This window comes from Magnolia sinica, chromosome 1, assembly GCF_029962835.1.
Source record: "Magnolia sinica isolate HGM2019 chromosome 1, MsV1, whole genome shotgun sequence".
NCBI lineage: Eukaryota > Viridiplantae > Streptophyta > Magnoliopsida > Magnoliales > Magnoliaceae > Magnolia > Magnolia sinica.
This window is the reverse complement of record NC_080573.1, coordinates 42,158,903-42,164,902: the sequence shown is the minus strand read 5'-3', so window position 1 is coordinate 42,164,902 and position 6,000 is coordinate 42,158,903.

The following is a 6,000-nucleotide window of genomic DNA, read 5'->3' as shown; positions in this document are numbered from 1 at the left end:
TCCCTTCCAATCTCCACAATTCTCTTCCATTGAGGCTAGATCAATGAGAAGTTCAAAGATCTGATTATCTCTTTCTCCAATTGGATAAGATAAGACTCTGATTCCAATTGAATCTCTTAAATGAAGTAAGGTAGTATCCTGAGAGGTACAAGTGGATCATTGGTACCCTAGTTCCCACTTTTAAATTCACAAGTTTTAATTACTCTTCCCAATTATTCAGATTTGGATTTACATCTCCTTCTAGTTCTAGTTATAGTTACTTTTAGAAACGTACGAGATTAGTCCCTGTGGATTTGACCTCGGTCTTACCGAGATTATTACTACATCACGAACACAAATGTCAGCTTGATACAAGCTAGTGGGCCACACGTGTGGACCCAACAGATGTATGCATTTCATCCATGCCATCCACCATCCAGCCATGGACAGAGGAGCCCACTATTATGTATGTGGTGTCACGCCCCAAATTTAGAAATTGGATTCACAGGAATCCGATCGCCGAACCTGGTGCCGACAGCCTTCATAGTACCCCATTCTTGGCTCCCAGTGTTCATATGCTAGGTTCCGATCCTAGGATCCTACAAGGAGGATTTTTCAATATACATTTATTTCATAAGAAGCATAACCACAAGTATACCCAAATTATAAAAGCAACATCATCATCACATATCCACTAATATAATCATTTGAATACAATGTTGAAAGGGAAATACATATATCGAAATCAAAGCCCTAACTCACCTACATGCTCCAAGCTCCACGCTACAACCTAACATCACCGCACGCATCTATCGTGCATGCTTATAGAAAGCTTAGAGGATAGTGTAAGTATATGCACAAGGTAAGTGTCAAGTATTCAATACAATGCCATAATCATATAACATCGAAAATACCTGGTAAGATCATACGATATCAAAGTAAACGAAAATACTGACAAGTTTATGAGTCAAAAAATATTAGAATATGCAATACAGATCAACTATGCAAATGAGGAGTCATAAAGAGCCAAATATCATATGACGATGATGCAATGCAATATACAATTTCGATGAGTTCACGTATAGCGTTAGTCGTTAGACCATATAAGTACAAAAACATGTAATCTAAAATGCCATATGTCGCGGATGTAATGCAATATACGATATGAATGGAATGACCATGCCTGGAGTGTGAAGTTGTGATAATAGTATGTAGTATCGCAAACTATGGGGTCCATCACAAGGAACTTCTATCCAAACCAGCCTCATACTTAATTTGGATAGTCGGACTCAATGTGGTAAACTCTTATCTCAAGTTAATCGCGCGCCCCAACCGAAATCCTGGCCATTACGAAGGTACACATAACAAATAGTTACACACCATCACCGAGTAAATAGTGAATGAATGAATAAATGAGTATCCAACTCCTACTCAATAAGTCCACATATCAAGATATTCATTTCTGGGATCATCACCGAGGTCTAGTACACTCTACATGCAAATCGCGGCCCACTGACACGCGACCATACAAGTGGAAGAGACCTCACTTTTCGCCTGCCCGTAGTTAGCCAATATCTACCCGCACGTCAATAATGCACCCATTTATGAGCCTGGTCAAACTCACCTAACTATGCTCCCTACCCTCGGGTGGGTAAAGCCGCACCCCCTCCCAACCGACCACGACATAGTGGGAGACGCAGCCTTTTAGTATTTGGCCCTCATGCGCTCATATATATCTACTCGGTCTCGACGTTGGGGCATCCTTTGGTATTAAGAGGGTTTAAGGATTTTCACCCAGGGCCATATATGGTAGCCCGATGCTAGAACAGATTTTCAGTGTCCCATATGGCCATCCACGATATGCCTGTGGAGGCTACGACCCTGATGTCGCTAGGGCATACAGTAATCACAATGCAAGATGCATGAGTCATACAATCCAGTCATGCATCAATCCTATGCATACCATGTGCTCATGTGAGATAACCTCCACCTATCAAGGAGTCTCATATCAACCTGCCCAATGTAATATGCAATGATCAACCACATCTCACAACAAACATGCAGATGACATCTATGGGCATGTATCATGATACTATGCTATCACATACTCATAATCAGTATCAATAACTGACATCGACAATCGGCCTCGACAATGTGGATATTTAACCAACATTGCCCCCAAGGAATGGACCACATAGGGCCTAACATATAGTGGACCCATGACTTTAAACAAGGACCTAATATATAAAACCATGGGCCTCACTCAAGAACTTAATACACATCACGAAGAGCCTCTTACATGGGCCTCATATACATCACAATGGACTCCATCACCTGACCCTCAAATGCATCACAATGGGCCTCATCACATAAACCTTATATTCATCACATTAGGCCTTAAACACGGGCTGAATACACATCACACAGGCCGAATACACACCACAATGGGCCTCAACTATGGATCGCATATACATCATATAGGTCTCGACAATCGACCTTGGCAATCGAAATCGGCCTTAGCCTCAACAGTCGGAATCGGCCTTGATACTCAGCCTCGACAATCAGAATCGGCCTATACGATCGGCCACGACAAATCGAAATCGACCTCGACAAATCGGCCACGATAAATCAGAATTGGCCTTGATAATCGGGATCGGCCTATATAATCGGCCTCGACAAATCAGAATCGGCCTCGATACTCAGCCTCGACAATCGGAATCAGCCCCGACAATCGGCCTCGACGAATCGAAATAGGCCTATATAATCTGTCACGCCCCGAACTCAAAAACCGGGCTCAAAAAATTTCTGATCGCCGAATCCGGTGCCGACAACCTCCGTAGTACCCCATTCGAATTGATCGATAATCGAAATCGATCACGATGATCAGAATCGACAATCGGCCATAACAATCGGAATTGATCAATAATCGGCCTCGATGATCGGAATCGGCAACCGGCATTAATGAGAGTTGCCTAACAAGGCCTTAGGGAAGGTCACAATGTGGACATCCAACCATCATTACCCATCAATGTGGACATTTAACCAACATCGCTCCCAAGCAATGTCCCACATAGAGCCAAACATAGAGTGGGTCCATTGCCTCATACAAAGGCCTAATATACATCACAATGATCCTCAACGCATGGCCTAAAAATATATCACAATGGGCTGCTTATACGAGCCTAATATACATCACCATGGGCCACAACCCATGGGCCTAATGGACATCATAATGGGCGTCATTAAATGGGCTACAAAAACATCATAATGGCCACGCCATATGGGCTGGAAATACATCTCATTGGGCCTTACTAAATGAGTTGAAATACATCCAATGGGTCACGTCATATGGGCTGGAAATACATCTCATTGGGTCATGACCCATGAGCCTTAGTACATCATAATGGGTCGTAACCCATGGGCCTCAAATACATAACATGTGGGCCCTACACATGGGTCTCATATGCATCAAATGGGCTATGTATCTAGGCCTCGAATACATCAAAAGGGCCATGCGTCATGGGCCTAATAAATATCACAAGAGGCCTTGCCCATAGGCCATGAATACATCACAATGGGCCTTGTCCATAGGCCTCGAATACATCACAATGGGCCTTGCTCATGGGCCTCAGATTCAAGCAGGTGGGCCCCTTCATATGTGTCATTAATACATCTCAATGGGCCACAACCCATGGGCCTTAGATACATCACAGGTGGGCTGCATCCACGGGTTACATCAATGGGCCGCACTAATGGGCCATCATATACATCAAGTGGGCCACATCAATGGGCCGCACCAATGGGCCTCATATACAACACATCGGGCCTCACTCATAGGCCACATATAGATTACATTGGCAGGACCGTGAAGGTTCATGCAATACACTCACACGAATGGCTAAGCTCTTGTGTAGGCATTCAAATAATATTACCAGACCTCAAGCCTCACACGTGTCTTTCCACCATGGTCTAGCTCATGCGCGGATCAGGTGTGCATCCCATATATGTCACATATGCATTCAATGTAACCCATCACTCATGCATGTATTACTTGCATCCATGCATGTATGACACATAACGTGGTGTCATGCACCTTAGCACACACTCATCATACATGTACGCATGCATACAACTATTACAGGTAATAAATAGACATGCATCACACGCATGCATACACACATGCCATGGATTCAAGTCATTCAACGTGCCATGCATGCATGCAATCTGTCACCTACAAATAGCATGGGCCCACACCACTACTATATGGTGCTCTATGGACTCAAACATGCATCTCATCCAAGCGGACGGTGTAGATATATTACATATATCACAGTGGGTCCCACCTTCTAATGGAAGGCGCACCAGATGATCAGGCCCAACAACTACTGCTGCTAGTGGGATGCAAATGTGGATGGTCTAGATGCGACACAGATGGACGGTGGAGAACACATACGTCATGCTAGTCCGCAGAACTTACTAACGTCAAAAGACAACAGCAATGTGTGGGGTCCACACGTGGGATGGTGTAGATACAACACCTCCATCAAAGTGCGTTCCACGTGTGTGGATGGCACGTACATCACGGTAATCCCCACCGTCCCAAGGATCTGGACGGTGGAGGATATACAGTGCATACAACATGGTGCATCCCACGTTGCACCATCCAGTGATGGATGGTGTGGATTACACATACATCATGGTGTGTTGCAATTACCACCGTCCAAATACAAATGGTGGGAATATAAGATACTTACATCAAGGTGGGTCCCATGTGGGGCCACCAGACATATATAAATATATATATATATATAATATGATATTATATATTACTTTATCTTACTTTCTTCTTTCTTTCTTTCTTTCTTTCTTCTTTTTTTTTAAAGAAAAGACCTGGACGCTGGATAGATGGACGACTTTATACTCACATGAATGTGGAGTCCACACGTGCGTGGGTCCCACAGCTACTCTGCAGCATGGATGAATCACATATATCATGAGTGGGGTCCACAGGACCGCCCAACCTGTCCAGCACCGTCCAGATGGTCTAGACAGTGCGGATGAAATAAATACATCATTGTGTGGCACCAACAGCAGGTGGGTGGTTGGGATCCACCACATACAATCACGTGGGACCCACAAAACTTACTGATGTCAGTCAGCCGGTTGGGGTCCCACCATTGGGTGATTTGGATGCAACACACGCATCATGATGGGCTCCATAGTGATGGATGGTGTGGATGTTCACATGCATCACATAACTCATTAAGTGGGCCACAAAATAAAGAGAAAGGGAGAGAGACGATCATGAGAGGGGAGGGACCCCACCACTATGGGCCCTCCCTATACATGAATACATCAAGATGGGCCCCAAATATGTGGGCCCTTAAACCACAAAGTCAACAAATAGAAGCACCCACCTCGAGATCTCTTCTTCCTTCTTCCGCCAATGCATAATAGAGTCCCAAAGGGACAATTTCAACGGTTAAGATGGGCTTAGGATGGTGGGATTGAGTGGTAGAAAGGTGGGCCACACTAGCTCTCTCTCATGGAGCTTGGACATTGGTTGCTCTCATGGAGCTTGGGAGGAAATGAGAGAGAAATGAGAGAGAGAGGTGATAGGTGAGAGATGTGAATGATGGGTGAGTGAGTGATGAGAGTACTTGTGTAAGAGAGAGAGTTGACTTTAAGGGGGGGTGGTTGTACTTGGGGATCGGTAAGAGTGATGGGAGTGATGTGTACTTGATTGATATGATTGATGTGATGTTTTCTAGGGATTGCAACGCATGACGTTTATTATTGAACTGAACGCGGGCCCACAGCTCTTGGCCTAGGTATCTCCTGGGTGCGCGAGGCGCAGCGTCAGAACCGCAGTGACGGCGCGGTCGTAAGGATACAAGTTTCGAGTCGAGCCGGCTTTGATATGCAGGACGCGACTCAGGATCAAGCTGCCTTTTCCTCCGCAGGAGCAAATCCTGCCTCAACCTCTACGGGTCGATCTACCAAGGCTAAGCTGACACCCTC